Source organism: Martes martes (assembly GCF_963455335.1).
Source record: "Martes martes genome assembly, chromosome: 1".
NCBI classification, from domain to species: Eukaryota; Metazoa; Chordata; class Mammalia; order Carnivora; family Mustelidae; genus Martes; species Martes martes.
The window spans coordinates 174,440,256-174,460,479 of NC_137888.1; positions in this window are offsets into that span (position 1 = coordinate 174,440,256).

A 20,224-nucleotide genomic window follows, 5' to 3' on the forward strand; every position below is an offset into this window, starting at 1 on the left:
GGAGAATATATACAGGTTATGGAATCAGGATCACTTGGTAAGCTGACATAAGTGAACACCAATAGTCTCCCGTTTTAAGCAAAGAACAGGAGGAGGGGAAAAAAAAACTTAGAAAAGTGAGAATGTATTTTATCAAATTCTCCTCACTATATCTTCACAGATACAAAGTATTTTCTCCACCAGCTACTTAAATGATGATCTTTCTCTAGGAAATTTTCATTCTGATTACCTAAGAGAAGTATCAAAACATAAATACATTTTTGGGATTGCAGAAAAAAATAAATTTCATATATGGATTCTTGTATCCTCGGATAAATTGTATGTCATCTCTAGGAGGGAAGTCAGAGGTGCAGCTTCATTAAAGTAAAATCTAGTAGTGAAAAATAGCTTTTCTCTTGCTTCAATGATGACAAGAGAAATAAGGGGCATATATCATGACATGAGGGATTTGGGGAAAATATAAGGAAGCCTTTTTTGACGGGATAGTCCTGAAATACTACAATATTAAAAAGGATTACCAAGAAACAAAGTCAGACATTACAGTCTACAGCAATATGCCCTAAATGAAGATGGAAGGAAAAGAGAATGGTCATGGCTCACGTGGTCCTCACACTTAATAAATCTTATCTATCTTATCTGACTTTAATGATAGGTTAACGTTCTCAAGACCTCTGCTGTCTCATTCTGTTCATGAAATATTTGTTTCATCATTTATATTTTCCTATCCACATGATTAAGAGAAAAATTAAAGATGAAATTAATCTCCAACAGTTAATCTGTTAACAGAGGCTCTGAAATAATGGTAGGCAGTAGAATCACTTGAAGGAAAAAAAAATATATATATTTTTATATATATATATATATATATATATATATATATATATATATATATATATATCATGGAGCCTTATCCAGCACTTAATAAATCTGATTTTCGGGGTTTGAGCCCAAGCTTCTATCTTTACTTGTTTTTAAAGTTTAAAATTCTGTATTTTTTCCCCCAAAGATTGAGTTGAAATGCCTATCAAGAACAAAACAGTCATTTTAATTCCCTCATGCAAAATTAAAAAGAAACCATACTATGAAAATTCAAGGCCATCTGGAGCTTGTAAGTTGCATGATGGTCACCTAAACTCCTTAGTGGAAGAGTTAGGGCCTGAATCAAATAAAATTAACTTAAAAGTCACCTTGGTCTTTGTTAAACACAGACATGACAATGGAAATGTCAAGAACGGATATCTTAGGAAGAAATTTAAAATGCTTTTAAGGCTGTGATTTATAATCAATTAGGAGCAGGCTTCAGCAAAAATAGTCACATTTCTTCATGAAATAGGTGGAATTAAGCGTTACACTACAAAATACCTCGTCGTTGAGTCAGTTGAGGATCTGTAGTGTAACTAGAATCTACAAGGTCATTTGGAAGGTGGGGCGGGGCCACTAATGCGAAGTCTCGGCTCAGAACATTGTCCACGGGAATATAACTACTGCCCCCAACCCCTCATAATAATTCTTAGGTCACTGAGGACAATAAAGGAAGACTTTGGGATAACAAATATTTAAGTGAATGATTATCTCCTTTGCATTTCGAACATTTGTTCGAGGTGAAACAATTCCCAACACGTTGTCTGAGGTAAACAGTATCCTAACGTCTTTTTCATTTTCAGGAAAACCATTCCTGCATTCAAGAGCCGCAAGGAAAGACTAAATCAATAAAACGGGAGGTGACAAAAATCATTAATTATCTATGGTTTTTCCCATATAGGTTTTTTTTAATAAAAAGCGAGCTTCTGCATTGCCTTTGGTTCCTCCGGTTATTGGAAGTAACGCCCTCGGGCCGGAGCCGGGAAGTCTCCACACCCTTCCGCCCCCTACCCGCCCCCGCCTCCCCCCCCCGCCCCCCCCTCCACTCCCCACCCTCTCCTGAACTTCAAAAGGTGTTTGTAGGATGGACAGTTGCCAGTATGTAGCCTGCTTCCATCCTCCTTTAATATTAGTTTAACAACTGGAAGGATCAGGCTGTTTAAATATTAAGCACATGTTCAATTATTAAAGAGTTAACATGCTTTCCCTGATTATTAAACCTGTATGGAGAAAGCAAGGACGCTAACGCAGGCAGCGCTGCCAGTTCGGCAGCCGGCGATGTCACATATGCTAAATTGTTTCTCTACCGTCTGGGGCATCAAAACAAGGCTCAGCGACAACAAAATCTAATGGACATGCAATTAAAACTACTGCTCAAAGTTTCCAGTGGGCACAATGGATCATTTCCAAGAGGGATGTTTGGATTATTGCTCAAGGCAAAACGACTACAGATTATTATTTTGCCATTGATCTAACAGGAAAGAATTCCCAGCTAATGAACCTCAGGAAAGAGATTAATTAAAGGAATAAAAGATAGCACCCACGCCCACCCTTTCCAAATGGGAGCAAGTCTAACAATAGGATGTGAGAGTCATTAAAATTTGACAGTAAGTAAGGAAAAATAAATGTGATAAATACTGAATTTCTGTATGAGTAACAGCGTTCCATAAATACTAAGTCAATTAGCTAATGAAGTTCAATACTTTATAACCTTCATGAAATTTAAATATTCAAAGACTTTAATTAATGAGTCTTAAAATTAGGTTAGTAATACAGACTACCTCATTGCAATTGTTGATTTGAGTAATTTTAGGGGACCCCCCTCTTCCTGAACAGATGATTGTGATCAGTGTAGTTTACCTTTTTTATCCTCTTCTTCTAGAAACTGGGAAGGGGACACAGAAAGGAAATTCGGTAGGACTAGATTTGGAAATAAAATTCCTTGATGTTGCTGCCCAGCCTCCAGCATTTCCTATACACAGGAGCATTCAGCTCCCTGACTAAATTACTCCACATATTTTTTCTTAAAATAAACACTGTATAGGCCAAGTCCAGCAAACGTGATATAAATTCCCAAACATTAATTAATGACTTGTTTATCTTCAAAACATACCCCTATCAGTGCTTCAGTTGCTACATGATGACTTCCTGTTTACTGTGTTTCATGATTACTGCTAGACTGGGCCATGACAAAGAAAAAATATCGACCTAAGAAATGTTATCCACCTCTCCAGAGACTGTATATATTGTCATGGGTGGGACAGTCATGTAGGGGGTGGATGATTCCTGCTCCAGTCCTTTGGCTTGTGTTACGTGTCTCTGGGCACACCCCGTCACCTCACTCACAAAATGAGGTGCCGGATTAAATGCTCTCTATTGCTCCTTTTGCCACTAAAATTTTATAATCTATAAATTAATAAAAGGAAATGTGACTGAGATAAGGTGCCTGCCTGGAAAATAATAAGTCATTGACATTTAGCCTTGGGATGTAGCAGTTACAGGAAATTACTTTCATATTTATATTCTACTTGGGTTTGTGTTAAAACTAGTTTCCATTCCCAAGTCGCATCACGTGATGAAGTCAGATGACTCAGCTTTATGCTGGGAAAAAGGGTGAGTCAATCTAGGGATAATTCACAAGACAGGTGATAACATAATTTAGAGATGGCATTTTATGGGTAAAGAATATGAATTCCCACATACGATGTGGAGACTCAGGTACAGTCTATAAAGCAAACATTTATTAAGTGCCTATTTCATTTCTACCAATTGTGTTTGAAACTGAGACCCAAACAGAAATTAGAACTTACAGTCCTTGCCTTAAGCACATTTACAAATTACTTGAAAACACTCCAAATGTCAATACCGCATGTTATTCAAACTATACACTACAGTTAATTAAGCAATAGTTAAATTGATAAGCTGGACGGTAAGCTCATGTTTCTTAATGAATGTAGAAAACAAAGACGCAAGAGAAAGTAGGAGCCATCCTATTACTACCCAAAAGGAAATATCTTGAAATACAATGAAAAATTAGGCAATTAACTGAAAATCTGAGGAAACTTGAAATGGTTGAGGATGTTCAGATAGTAGAATCACAGACCTGTAATAAGGTATAGACTCAAAGTGCCTGATTCAACTTAAAATTTACCTCTTAAAATAATTTCTTTATGTGGACTGTGGTATGAATTTGTTAGAAATAGGAAGAGACACAGTATAACCTCTACCAGAAATGGAAAGTTACAATGTCTACAAATAACATAAACTTCTATGACAAAATCCTCAAATATTAATTAATCACTTGCTTCCCTTCAATGACAACCCCAGTCATTGCTTTAGTTAATACCTGATGAATTCCTACTTCATCCCCACATTGGTCAGAATAAATTTTGGTTTTGTTATGGCAACAAAACCCTAAACGTAAAATGACAGAGGTCCATTATTTGCTTCATATCCACTTACTCTGGGACCTAGGCTACTAGAGCAAACTTAAGCTGGAACATCGTTACATGTCATGACAGAAGAGAAAGAAAGGAAACCACATGTCGGTTCTGAAATATTCATCTGTCAAAGCGCGTATCATGTTCAAATTTAAGCTCCAAAGCAGAGAGGTGAAGCAAATATTTGTAAACAATAGTACTCCTTACCACAGCCTTCCACCGATTGTTTCTTATACAATACTTCTTAATTAAAATTTTCTTCATGAAAGTCATGCATGCATGTACTTCAAAAGAACAATGCTATGAGAGATTTTTAAATGGTAAAAATAAAACAGATAAAAAATAAGGGTTTCCTGGGGCACTTGGGTGGTTCAGTCAGTTATATGGCTGCCTTTGGCTCGGGTTATGATCCCAGGGTCATGGGATCGAGTTCCGTATCAGGCTCCCTGCTCAGCGGGTAACTTGCTTCTTCCCTTCCTGCTGCTCCCCCTGCTTGTGCTTGCTCTCTCTCTCTCTCTCTGTCAAATAAATAAAAAATAAAATCCTTAAAACACCAAAAACCAAACCAAACCAAACCAAAAAAACCACAAGGATTTCTTGCCTAAACTTCCCTTCACTGAGCCATTTCTCAAAGGCAAATATCTTGTGCTTTCTACACACTTATTCTAATCTATGTCTACATCTATATCTGCATCTATACCTGTATCTATAGATATCTCCACATTTCTAAATAATGAACATCTTAATAATATGTTCATTTTTAAATTGATTTATTTTATATTAAAGGTAGTATATTTGCTTTCTCTTTCACAGGTAAAGATTTATCATCTTTTTTTTTTTTTTAAGATTTTTATTTATTTATTTGTCATAGAGAGAGAGCACAAGCACACAAGCAGGCAGAGGCAGAGAGAGAAGCAGGCTCCTGCTGAGCGGAGGGCCCAATGCGGGACTCGATCCCAGGACACTGGGATCATGACCTGAGCTGAAGGCAGTGGCTTAACCAACTGAGCCACCCAGGCGTCCCAAGATTTATCATCTTTAAACCACCCTGCCCGCTTTCTCTGTCCAGTACTTCTCCTTGCAAGCTCTACATCACAACTATCTACGCAATTGTCAGGGCATTTTTACATCTACGGAATTAGCATTCACTGTTGGGCAAATCAGCAACCTATTATTATGTTTCTTTTTTACGTGATACCTTTTTTGTTTTAACCTGGATTAATAATCACCTCTTTTTTATTTGCTGGGTGTACATGCATTAATTGATGACCCCCCACAACCCTCAATTCTCCAGCAGATACATTACATGGTTATAAATAATTCTTTTCAAATATTCAAGACAAATAATGTATTTCTTCCTTGCTGGAGACTTCCTTTCTGGATATCCACTTATATATGACTCGGTTTGAATAGTTTTCCACACTGGGGCAATTCTGGAATTGTTACTTTGGGACTTGTCTTTGTTTCTCTTTTATGATGAATTGCACATTTCCTGTATCCCAAGTCCTTCCTTTCTTGTTTCATTCTTTTGTTTTTCTGACACTCACCTTTCAGCTGTTTCCTAAAAGGGGGAGATGGGCACATGAGATTTTCCTGGTTTCTCTTCTTGCATGTCTTCAATATTTATATAAAATGTCGAAACAATTGATTAAAATTTAGTTGATTATACGATTCTAGGTTCAAAGTCATTTTGATCTATTGTCTTCTGGCATCTACTGTTACCCTTGAAAAGTCCAAAGCAATTCAGATTCTGATCCTATGTATATGATTTTTTCCCTCTTTGAAAGTGTATTTGAATGTTCAGGCTGCTAAACAAAATAGCATAGGCTGACTGGCTTGAACAACAGAAATTTATCTCTCATGGCTCTGGAGCCTGGGAAGTCGAAGATCAAGGTCCTCACCTTGATCTCACCTTTCTGGTGAGAGCTCTCTTCTTGGCTTGCAGACAGCTGTGTCCTTGCCCTGTCTTCACAGAGCAGAGAGAGAGAGAGAAAGAGGGAGCTTTCTGGTAACTCTTACTGTAAGGACACTAATCCTGTGAGGTCAGAACCCCACACTTATAACCTCATTTAACCTTAATTATTGCTTTACTCCAAAGATAGTCAAATTGGGAGTTAGGGCTTTAACATAAATTTTGAGGGTATAAAATTCAGTCCATAGCAGCAAATATTTAGACTCTTTCCTTTATCCTTAGAATTATGAAATTTTCTTGATGTGGGCTTATTATTGGCTAATCCAACCAGTCCTTTAGTTCTGGAGCACTTTATATATATATATATATATTTTTTTTTTCCCCTTTCTCTCATTTCCTCTACTATAATTTCTATCCCTCAAATGCTTTATCTCTTGAACTCATGTTTCTCATATTGTCCCACCGCCTTTTATCTTTTTTAAAAAAGATTTTATTTAAATTATTTATTTGACAGAGACAGAGAGAGATCACAAGTAGGCAGAGAGGCAGGCAGAGAGAGAGGGGGAAGCAGGCTCCCTACTGAGCAGAGAGCCCGACACGGGGCTCCATCCCAGGACCCTGAGATCATGACCTGAACCAAAGGCAGAGGCTCAACCCAGTGAGCCCAGCTTTTGTCTTTTTATTCTGCTTTCTAGGCTATTCCTAAACTATTATTCAACTTCAGTTTTTAATTTTTGATTATCCAACTTTTATGTCATAAGAGCTATCTTTTATTCTCTGACTCTGTCTTACTTTCTCTCTTTCTCCTCACTCTATCTCATTCTGACTTTTCCTTACTTATGTGAGGATGTTAATTTTAGCTTTTGGAAACATCTTGTCTCACATAATTATGTTTGTTTTTGCCTTCCTTTTTTTTCTGGTAGTTTGTCCTTAACTCTATTCTTTCTCATGTTGGAGATTTTTATTAATTCTCTGGATATGATTGCAGACCTGTGAATATTTAAGAACAAAACAAGGAAAACATGATTAAAATGTTGGAGGTTAGTGTGTATTGGTCGGTTCATGGTTTGGTAGGCTTCACAATTGAAGTACTGCATGATCTGCTAGCCCTCAATGATAAGATAGGAAGGTTGTTTTTCTAGGACTAGGTAGTTCTTCGAGAGAAACATTCTCTAATTTTCAATTATGTTAATGCTTATATTAAAAGGAAGACCATTAACTTTTTCCAGTGTCCTGAGAGCAGGGTCTTAAAGTTTGACATTGAGACTCCTCAGGATCCTACCATCCTCACTCTTCTGACCCCCTGCTTCACTCTGGCTTCCATGGTACGTGGTGTCCTCAGACCAGGAGTCTATGTTAGTATCTCCAGAAACTATACATCCTGCTTCCTGTTGGGTAGAGGTAAGATGGACCATCATAACCTTGTGGCACACAGAGTGTGGAGAGGATCACATGGCCCATCACTGGTGTAATAGTCTTTTTTTTTTTTTTAAGGTTTTATTTATTTATTTGACCCACAGAGGTCACAAGTAGGCAGAGAGGCAGGCAGAGAGAGACAGAGAGGAGGAAGCAGGCTTCCCGCTGAGCAGAGAGCCCTATGTGGGGCTCGATCCCAAGACCCTAGGATCATGACCTGACCCAAAGGCAGAGGCTTAACTGACTGAGACACCCAGGCACCCCTGGTGTAATGTTCTTGAAACCAGTTCTCTCCTGGCTTTACTTCCATGTCTTAGCTCCGTATCCTGTAGGCTTTGAGTTGTCACTTATGTCACCTTGCTAATTCAGTTACCACCCATACCTTTATTTTCCTTCTTTCACAAATTTGTTTGCATTTCTTATCCATTGTTTTCTCTTCTCTCCAGCCTTTTTGTAGGTTTGTTTGTCACAAAGTATTCATAGAGGGTGTAGCTTTTGGTAAAGTTTTGTTCAGGGACGCTAAATGAAGATATTTGCATTGTGTGTGTTACCTGAAAATGTACTGTTAGAACTAATTATTTCAAGGGTCAAAAAGAGCCTATCATAAAACAATCCTCTATCTCTTAAGTAATATGACTTCTCAGTATTACACTTATCCCTTCCTTTTCAGTGAGCAGTTAATCTTAAAAAAAGTCACCTACTTTCATATAATGTTTGATGCTTAATATCTCTTAGTTGTTACATTGTTTTCATAGATAGAAAAATGTACAACTAAATGTATTAAGGGAATCAAATAAAAGTAAATATATTTAATATTAGCTAATATTTGTGTGGTATTTTACCACCTAATGCTCAAGATAAGATTGATATATTGATAAGTTCTTAATTATTATAATATGGAAATATATTTTTCATGTATTTGGAAGAAGACTGAACTTGAATACATCAGTAGCTGGAATGATTAGGGAAGTGAATTTTGGAATTAGACAATCCTGGCCTTGAGTGCTTTGCAAGATAAGCAGCCTTGGACATGATAATTAAATATTCTTTCTTTGTTCAGTGGTTTTTTTTTTTTTTTTTTTTGGTCTAAAATGGGGATAAATACAGTTAAGTATTTTCTTCATAGAATTATACTGAGAATTACTGGAGATAATCCAGGTTCATCTCAAAGCATAGTGACTGACATCAAATGAATGCCCAATAAATTGTTCTAACATTAAAGTGATTATAATCAATATTAACAAACTATTGATTGGTGTAAGAGTCCTGAATCTTGAAAAGAAGATCCAGAGAAAGCTTACAACAGTCAAGGGGTTCTGCAGAGTAAAACGTGAAATAGAATTTCACAACAGAATGAGTGTCTAATTCTAGAGCTATGTGGAATGAAGAAATACTAGATATATAATGGGAATGTCAGGACACTAAAGATCAAGAAGAACGAAAGCCCTAAAGACAAAGTTACTTTAATTATCCATATTTTGCAATTTGTTAAAAATTTCTGAGGTCTTAATGCATTCATCATTTCACAGATGAAGTTTTCCAACTACATGGTTATTTGAAGAGTAAAGTTCAACTTTACATTAAGAAACTGAATACCCACAATTTCACCAGAACACCAGGCCTATGCAGAGTTATTACTCAAATATGTATTATGTGAACAGAGCATCCGCACTGACTATGTAAAAAGAGAGGCATTTTCTTTGTTTAGTTGACACTTTCATTTATATGGAAAATTCAGTGCTAAGCTTCTATCTATTCATGTTGTGTCACCTTTTGATTCATCTCTTGTAAAAGTCAATATGTCACTATTCTCTGTACGTCAGTGTAGACTGATTGGAGTGCTGACTTTAAAGACAGGTCAGAAAGTCATTGCAAAAAAAAGGCAACAACCTTTACGGGAACAGAATGATGCTAAATGTCAAGAATAAAAGATTTAGATGCAATCTAAAGACTGACATGCAAAATGTTTAACTGTATTGCTGGGATATCAGGTTCCACGTCATGTCAAACTGACCAAAGCTCATGGGACAGCTGTGTAGAATCACTCTGAAATACCACTTCCTTCCTAGTTTCTCTGGAAGAGGGAGAGGAAGGAGAAATAACTGGGTATCATTTTATGGAAGGAGCACCCATCTATCCTAAGGCAGATGAGAAGTCTCAACACAAAGGGAAAAAATAATTCCAAGTTCAAATTCTGGGTTTCCATTCTGTCATCAAGTTTCAAATGAAAACCAGTCAGTCCTTTCTCCGGAGGAGCGGGGTCATTAACGTCATCGTCTTTTTTTTGTGAACACTATACCCATCAAAGATTCATATAAAAGAGACATAATATCTCTAATGTGGGTAAAATTATTGTGTACAATTTATGACACTTGGAAGAAGCCTTCAGCAGTTCGTGAAAATTTCCTAATGATTCCTGGAAAAGGCATTTAACTTAGGTCATCCTTGAACCTTGGCCCATTTTGTAGACTTGCCCTGTGTTGAGCAGGTAATGATACTGGAGAACCAAAGTGAACATGAACTGAGACTGAAGGGTAATGTTGCAAGTGAGTTATTGTTATGTTGATACTAGAGCAGACTAGCCAAAAACCAGGTATATCTCTTACTTCCATTAATTTTAAAATTTGATATGATTATTTTGTTTAATAGTCAAAAGGATTGCCTTGACTCTTTTCATGATTTATTCCATTTTAACAAATATATATTAGGGTCCATCCTACATGCCACATACTGTGGTTGGTGCTGAGAGAAAAACAAAGAACCAGAACTTTGAATTCAAAATTTACTGTCACATAGAAAGTCAGGCACAAAGCAGGTAATATTATCATCACAGGTACAAATAGGCACAGAATGTCTTAAAACCACAAAGCTGAACACCAGAGTTCAGAGTTGCCTTCCTCAGGAAGGCAACATCTTAGCCGGGTCTTAAAGAATGTGTAGTGGTTATTAAGAACATTCCAGGCAGAAGAACTACAATGAGCAAAGCTACAGAGACATGAATATGCATGATTCACTTAGATACTACAAGTGATTCAGCATTATTGTGAGAAAACAGTTGTATAGTAAACAGATGTGAGACCACAGAACAGCAATGTTTTATGTTCTATTAGAATTTTTTACAATGATGAAAATATTCTGTATTTGTACCATCTGACACATAACCACTAGCCACATGTGGCTACTGAGCACTTGAAATGTGGTTAGCAAGCTGAAGAAATGAATTTTTAATTTTATTTAATTTTAATTAATTTCAATTTAAATGGTCACGTGTAGCCAGTAGCTACCATTTCAAGCAGCAAAATTAGAGAAGGTCATGCTATCCATGTACAGCAGGAAAAGGCCCTTGGAGGTTATTCTGACAACATCTGGAAAGCCCTTGATGATTTTAAAACAAGAAGATGGTATGGCAGAATTTATGTTTTAAACAGATTACACTGACAACAGCATAGAGCATGGATCTAAAGGGAGAAGCCATGAGTCAGGGGAAATAATTTTAACACCATTGTTTTTATCTAAATGAGAGACCAATAACAGAGATAAATGGATTGATGGGAAAAATATTTTAAGAGGTAAGGGGCTTGGTGGGAAGGAGAGATGACACTAAGATTCCAGGTTGGGGGACTATGTTTATCCCAGTGCCAATGGCATGAAAGAACTCCATGGTGACTGTGCTAAGATCATAGAAAGGCACTTATATAGCGAGTTTGCTGAGAAGGGGAGAGTATCCAACGTTGATAACCACAGATCCCACAAAATAAAACTGTCATCAATCAAAGAATCACAGCACACTAGCATCTGATGTTTTATCCTGCCTTCTTTGGGTCAAACTATCATTTACCTATGGGTGATGTTATTCCTTGATTCCATGGACAATGTTCTGAAAATACAGCTAACATAGAAATACAGCTGAGAGAGATTTCTAATGACTTTTTTTTTAAATATCTGAATCTAGTGTTTCTTAAAATCAGACGTTTACAGAATTTTTAGTTGCATGACTCAATAAATTTCCTTTTTTTTTTTTTGGTGCCTCTTTTTGGTTAGATAATCTGTGTTGGCTTTGAGACTCTCAAAAATGAAATACTCCTGTCTAAATTCTGAACCTTAGTCAGTTGACAGTGACTATTTTGCTGCTCCCACTCCCATCAATGCAAGAAATGATGCTTTGGACACTGTAAAGTGTTTCCCAATATTTTCCCTGTTTCTCTTTGGTGTAGGGCATTTTTGGAGCAATTAGAGATGCTATTATTTTTGATCAGGATTAGATGCCCATGAAGAAACTTTCCAGCAAGTCTATTTCACCTACAATTGCTCAGTAATTGAGACAACCTTGGCAACTGGAGGCAGGTGATTTTCCATTGTAATGAAATTCAGGTTTTTCTGTCATACTAAAGAAGAGAGTAACTACAGTGAAATCTTTCTTCCTTCCTCTCTTCTTTACTTTTGAAAAAGGCTCAGAGGGTCTTAGGTTGATGTTTTTCAAACATAAAATTTAGACCCAAACATATAATTTCTTTAAAACAGCAGCATTGACATTGCCTTAATATAAAATGATTTTACTCATGCTTTCAAAACTGTTAACAGTTTTAAAAAGTCATTAAATGGCCAAATGAACATTTGAGATATGATGATATTCCAAATGTATAACTGTCATGTTATCACCCATTACTAGGTTCAAAAGGTAGGATCTGGAGTCCTATTGCCTAGATTCAAATTTCAGGTACCACTTACTGTGTGATATCGGGCGGGTTCCTTAACCTCTCTGTGAGCTATATGTTAAATGAATAATTTTGAATAGTGCTTGACAAATAGAAAGGACTCAAGACATACTTACTGGTTCTTATACTAGGTATATTACAGAGATTTGCCAATGAGATAAATGTTTTTATAACTATGCAAGTTGGACGTATATAGGTATTACTGATTTGATTACTTTGGGAGATAACAGATGTAAGGCAAATCATTTCAGCTCAAATAATCAAATAATATGTCTAGCAAATTAAAAATACAAGGAAAAAATCCTGCCTTAAAATAAAAGGAGCTAAAAGGATAAAAATCTCACCAGTCATTCAGCGATTAATTTAAAAATTCATTCTATGAGTTATGGTTATAATGTGACTAATGAAATCAAAAGGTAGAGAAGATTCTAGTATACCAGTAGGTAACAGGTGGACACAACAAGGCCTTGCCCCTTCAGTCATAAACTCAGCGGGTCTGCTTTTCTGTTTCTTTTTTGTCAAGAAGCGTTAGTATCTGATGATCTGTGTGATGATTACTCACTGGTGATCTCAGTGAAATGTGTTTGCCGGCTTACTCCGGTTTTAATTGATTGATGTTCCCGTTATAGGAAACTCGGCTGCACTCCATCCTAAGTGATGTACTGCTGGCAATGTTTGTACAAAGGCCAACGAGTGAATGGACCACAGAGATAGCCTTTTAGTCCAGACGTTGCTCCATTCTTCCTGGGCAGGAACAGGCTCACAGGTGAAGAAACAGAACACATCTGGCTGCAGCAGCTGCCTTTGATGTTTATTTTGTAGTTGGCAAATTTCAAATACAATCAGGGATTAAAATACTTGCTAGTGTCTCCTCTCTGTCATTACTTGGCAGGTTCCGATGGTATTCCCGGATGCCCTTTATTTACATGTTATATATGGAAAATGTGGACCCACTGCATCACTTGAAAGCAGGTTTTTTGGTTTGTTTTTTGTTTTTTTTATAATGCAATTCCTAAGTAGTTGGGCTCAGGACAGAGACTTTGAAACCTGGCTCCTGGTTAGCCTGAGCTTACCGGTTAATTAATGTAACCTCCCTGAGCCTCAGTTAGCTCATTTGTTTTTGTTTTTATGATTTTATTTATTATTTTACAGAGAGAGAGAGAGAGAGAAAACACAAGCAGGGGACAGGAGGAGTGGAAGGAAGAGGGAGAGGGAGAAGCAGGCTCTCTGCTGGGCAGGTAGCTGGACGCAGGGCTCAATCCCAGGACCCTGGGATCATGACCTGAGCCAAAGGCAGACAGGTAATGGACTGAGCCACCCAGGCACTCCTAGCTAACTCATTTGTAAAAAAAATCAAAATTACAATATCTGCTTCCTAGAGTGACTGTAGAGTTAAATTAGATAAGACCTACAGATGAATGGCACACAGTATGGCTTAATAAATGGGAAGTAATAGTAATTAGTATCATCATAATAAATTACAAACACACTTTCATAAAAGAATTATTACATATTTCAATTTGGCAAGAGTTGTATAATGTCCTTTTTAAAAATGACATGGCTCAGAATTTGCCATTTTCTTTGCCATGCATCAGAGGAAGAATGATATAGAAATTAGTAAAAAGAAAGAGAAAAAGATGAAAAAGAAGAAGATATGACTTGGTCTTTTTCTCCAATGTTTTATTATAAAAAATATAAAAATTCAGTGCAGTTCAATTTCTCAGTGGACATCATATCACCACTACCCATTCGTTTTGTTAGAAATGAAGTATTTTAAAAGGTATTGGGATTGGAAGGCTCATTCTAGCTCAAGGAAGAGCTAAGTCTTGCAAGTTAGGAAAGTTAATGCCAAAACTGCATGGCCAAGTCTGGGCTGAAGAGCATGCTGTGGCCCAATCTTGGGAATCCACATTGTTAAATGTGGGGGACTTTCCATGTTACATCAAACCACGACCCACCAATGGAAGGGGAATTTTCAGTTGTGTGGGTGTGGAGAGTGAGGGTCACCTACATGCACGCTGGAATAATGCAGTAGTTATTTATCTCTGACGGAAAATAAAACAAATGAGTCAACAGAAGAGGGCAATTCACAGTCACTCTGAAAATGAGAGAGCAATCAGTCTTACTTTTTATTTGTATTTTTGGAGGCACTTTCTCCTTATATTTTTCAACTCCTGCCTACTCAATTTCTAGTTCCTGCCACTATTTACTCCAAGTGGACATGCTACCTAACCCTTGAAACTCTTGTCCAACCATAAACTACCCTTGCCCCTTACTACTGTCTAAGATAGGCTGGTATTTTCATGTCCATTTATATCTGTGTCTATATCTATATATGCTTATGTATGGATGGATGGATCTGCATAGTTATTTATTTTATTTACCTAGACCCACACACCATTGTTGTTTTCTTAAATTAAATACCAAGGGAGAAAATTAAAAATGCAAAGAGCTCATATGCAACAAAGTAGATGCATTGACAAGCATGAGAGCTACTTCTACAATAGTAATCAGGTACTAGGATAAACATAGTCATGCCTGCTCTGAGTTTCCTAAAATAATTACTCTCCCAGATCAAAACCTTATTATGTTTCATTGATACCTTGCCTAGCTTACTTCCTTCTACATTTCCTTTCTATTAACCATGAGAGACCTCCACTTTCTTCCCATTTGTGATTGTATAAATTGTTTAAAAGACAAACTTCATCTTTTTTTTTTTTTTTTTTTGGACATGCTAGAGGATTAACTTTGTAGAAGTGTCACTTGCAGATTTTCTTTAGTTTTTTATAGGGATGAAAACTGAGTAATTTTCTTAAAAGAATTTTTATAAGGCTCATTTATTTATTTTAGAGAGAGACTATGGTGGGGAGGGGCAGAGGGAGGGAGAGAGAGAGAATATCAAGAGAGAGAATATCAAGCAGATGCCCAGCTGAGTGTGGAGCCTGACATGGAGCTTGATTTCATAACCCTGACATCATGACCTGAGCCGAGATCAGGAGTCAGACACTTAAACGTCAGCCACCCAGGTGCCCCCAAAATTGAGTAGATTCCTTACACTGGCAAAGAGCAAGTACAATAATGAGATATATTTTACCATTGGTATAATTGATTTCATAACATTTTGACAGTTCTATGTCATTTTTCTGAGCCTTGGGAAATGTTTCCCTTGGAAGGGGCTGTTGAGGGGCACACCAGACCCTATGCATGGGCAGCAACCTCTTTGTTCCTTCACTGATGACTTCAAAAGACCACATTTCAGCCTGGTCACACATCAGACGCTTTAGCTGAGAGTGGGTTTCTTAGCACCGTTAGAACATGCGCCGTAACTGAAGTGGCATTTCAAATTCTCCACCTTAATTGTTCTATATATAGAATAGCAGCTTTCTCTTTAATGTGTCCCAAATATCTGTCTCCACCACCAACACAAGGATAGCATGGCTGAAACACATGCTTCCTGAGTGGGTAAGTGTGTGTGTAACAATAGCTTCAGCATGACCTTTGTAAACCCTTGTAGTTCTTGCTATCACAGATTAACATGAACTCATCGACTCAAGACCCTATTTGGGGCATCCCAGATTTCTTTACCTTTTCCACTTTTACCATCTTACTCTTCTCCTGTTACCTCCCCTCCCCCCCCCCCCGGAGAATGGTTCCTCCTTGGTGGTTCTGTAGAACCTCCCTCCATCCCTCCCCAATCCTGCAACAACACTCCTCCCAAGCTTGCTTTCTACTCTCTGAGATTTACTAAGTGGTCCCTGTGATCCTTGTGCCCTTGAGCTCCTCGGAATGCATCACGGTGTTAGTAGCATTATCTTTCCCTCAGTCCTATGTGTGAAAATGAGGAAACAATACTTGCTGTCATCCCTAGACAGATGATGGTCTGGGGTAAACAACAGTCACTTTGTACCCAAAACATAATAAACCAGCACTAGGCCGATTGGTCCTCTCCTCTGACCTTAATTCTCATCGATTTTTCTCTTGCTTTTACAAATAACTGAAAGGACTTCAAGTTGTCTTGAAGATAAGGAGCATGATCTGGACATGAGGGTTTCTCTTTTTCCTTCTTTTTATCTTTGATCTTTTTCTGAGCCTGACCGAATTTCCTGATTTACAATTAAGTGGAGGGGTGGAGAGTGCCACTATTTTCCATATTGCAAAGTCAAACTAGATAATGGACACAGACCCCCCTCCTGCGTGGGGTTTATACTAGAGGAACAGAGGGACACGCATGCCTTTTCTATACTCGTGTGTATTCTGTAGCCTCATGGCAGATACATTTTAGCAGACTGTAGCTTTTAGGAGAAGGTAAGAAGCAAAACTTGAAAATTAAAATTTAGTCATACTAGACCAAAGGAGTTGGTTAGATGCCAGGAATGGACAGCAATACCTGTACAGATGGATAAAAGATTACTCCAAACTTTGCTGTGAAAGAGAGGAGAAGGCAAGGGGGTCAGTGCTCAGAGACTGAGACCCTTTGCTCTTCTTTGCTCGTGCTTTTCTTGGTCCTTCAGGATAATCACAAATCCTTATCACTGTTTCTCAAGCACCAGATGTGGACAAGGGGTCTTACTGAAACTGGGAGCATCTGTTTATGGGAAAGATACGATATGCTAAGCTGTGTGTTCTACTAAACATAGCCGAAGGGACAGCGCATGCATCTCTTAGATCTCAGGGTGGCTGTTTGAGCTAAGAAAGCCTCGAGGAAGGCAACTCCATGGGGCATTCCGAGGGCAGAGTGGTCCCGATCATGCACGCCTTGGCATTTCAAAGGCCTATGCCCTTCTCTGAAACCGTCCTTTGCCCCCAAGGGCCTCTGTGTTATATTTTAGCAAGTCAGGTATTATGGCTGATTTCATGCTCTACATTAACCCCAACAGTTAGATGTACTACATAATCTCCCTTGTTCCCATCTTAATAGTGTTGAATGAATAGTTTATTCTGATGATTGCTTAGTTAGCAGTTATTGAGTAAATTTCCTATATTAGTTATTTCAATGAATTTCATGGTGCAGAAGACTTAACTTGAATCACTTTATATTATATCCAGAGGTAGGTCTAGCTTTAGGTCAATCTGGAGAAAAAGGTTCCAGATATATCCCTCATAATACAACATTTCTTCATCTCTTAGTGTTCCTTGAGACCGTTTTCCCCTCATGATTGCAGGATAGTTACCAGAAGACTGCTACATCTACACATTTACAGGTTTCAAGTCTAAGAAAACCACTAAGATTTATCCTATGAACAGCTTAGGTCATGCACCCAACCTAGAGCCAATCACCATGGCTTAGAGAATGGGACACACAGGATGGCTTAGACAGAGTCCCTAAACCTTAGAGTTAGGCCCCCTAAGACCACATGGATTGAGACTGGGTTGCAGATTTTCTCAGGGGAGAAGGCAAAATTGAAATATTCATGCCATTACTTACTATGTTTTGAGATGTGTAGGAGGTAAAGATGAATCCAAAATAGTCTCTGCCCTTAAACATAATGTAAGTTACAAAGAGAAAGACTCCATCAGAGAGATTAGGAAAATGTGTTATGGAGATCTGGGAGGGAGACACTGAGAGGAGAAAGGCATCAGTGAAAGCTTTGGGGGAATGCCATTTCGATGGCCTTGGTAGGATTTCTATATTCAGGAATAAATAGCAAAGACAGGAAAAACAGAACACAGCTTGGACTTAATCACACAGTAAATGGAAGACTGACAGAGAGAGGTGTAAGGCATAAGTAAAACCATAAAGGGTGAAAGCAGCCAACTTTCAGAAAACTCTGGAGTTGTAAGTCTCTAAAGTATGTAAAATGAGGGTGGGTTCATCAGAGGTAAGTTTATGGAGGTCTTGGTACCTCTGCATAAGGGGCACTTAACCTTAGTCTGTAGGCAGGGAGAATCACTGAAGCTCTTCAACACAAGAATAGCGTGATCAGAGCTGTCAGTGAGACTGATCTAAAAGTGGAATGTAATAGCTTAGAGGAGGAGACAAGCCAGGTAAGAAATAAGAAATCAGTGAAGAATTAATGAAGGCTTGAGAGGATTATTTCTAGGTTTTTTTTTTTTTCTTTTTTCATGGCTACTAGTATATATTTGAGACAGAGTATGCCAAAAATATTAGAAAATTTTGGGTAAAGCAATGCAAGCTAGAAGGGCACCTGGGTGGCTCAGTTGGTTAAGTAGCTGCCTTTGGCTGAGGTCATGATCCCAAGGTCCCCCTGCTTGTGCACTCTCTCTCCTGTCAAATAAATAAATCAAATCTTTAAAATAGTAATAATAATAATAATAACAATAACAAAATAATAATAAAAGAAGTAGGAGCTAGGAACAATGCCACCTATGAGTCTGGACAGATCTGAGTTTGATTAATTTGGAAGCAGCCTGGTAGTGTGGCTGATTTTGTAAAATGATCCGCTTTGCACTGTTTGGGTCAAGGTCAGTGGTTCTTAGCATTGACATCTTTGAATGAGCAAGAAATAATTAGTCTGAGCTGGGGCCCCAGGTAAAGGTATTCCTAAGATGCACTCCCCAGGTAAATCTATTGTGCAGCTGGGGTTGAGAATCACTGATCTAGTGGGAAGGATATTTAATTGCTCGCTTAGCAGCTCCAGTTCTAGTCCCCGCTCTGCCTAAATTTGCTATAACAGGGCACGAGACATTTAACTTGTTTGACCCAAAGTAATATGTACAGACATGCTACATAAAGCAAATTCTTGACATTGTAGGAGGACAAAACACTCATTTTAGAGTCAGACCTACTTGAGTTGAATCCAAGCTCTACTTCCTAGCTGTATGACCTTGGATGAATGACTCAACCTTTTTGAGTCTCTAAAAGATTTAGGAACTCGCACCGCATCATGTAAGAAATAAGAGGTAGAGCTGGAACTTGAACTCAGGTCTGCCCAAAATGCCCCTACACTCAAACTTTCCTCAGTCAAGAGGAAAGCAAAAGTGGACTCTAACAGCCAGAACATGTAAATTGGCTATTTTATCTTTCAGCCTCAGCTCACCCATTTGCGCAGCGGTGAAGCTTGGGCACATGATCTCTTCCAGATTTACAAGAGCAGCAGGAAGCATTTACGGACCGCTCAGTGTGTACCAGACGCTATGTAACATGGAAAGCGTGCATAACCTTGAATACTACGAGTTACAAGCTTGGCGTTGTCACTGTCTCCGAAACACTTGAAATAGTGGTCAAATAACTCACCAAAGATCACACAGCATGTAAGTACAGGTTTTGAAGCTATGTGATCTATTGCCAGAACCCTCAGTTTTAATCACTATGCTTTAGTTTTAAAGCTTTTGTTACTGCGTATATGCTGTATCAGGTGAAGTCCATTTGAACTGGGAAATGGTATTAACAGAATGTGCTTTTGAAGTGAAATGCTACTGGAGGCAAGAAATGCCTCATGAAGTATCTGAACACACTGTAGGCGCCTGACATGACAAAATTTCAGATCATTTTACAGAGTAACCTAGCTCCTCTTCCTGGAAGGCAGCCTCTCACTTTCAAGGGTCCTGGAATCAGAGTCTAAACCGGTATTAACAAAAATGTGTAAAGAACAATAAATCTGCCTCCGGTGCACAGATAGGACAGAAAAGGCTAGTATGCAATGGCAATCTCATAAAAACATTATTAGCAGATAAAACAGCGCTATGAAATCTAGTGGGATTAATGGACGGGCAGTAAATCTGACAGATCTTGAATGAGGAGAATTTGGATTTAATGCCATTTAGAATTTGCCTACATAGAAACAGAATCCCTCTGATAAATTATACTCCTGTTAAATGAAGTTTATTCTCCACCTCTCTAAGAAAGGGACAGACAGAATGCTCTGTAGGGAACTGTTTCTGTTTTTGTTAGGGGAAACAGAAGGCAAACAGGATGAGAA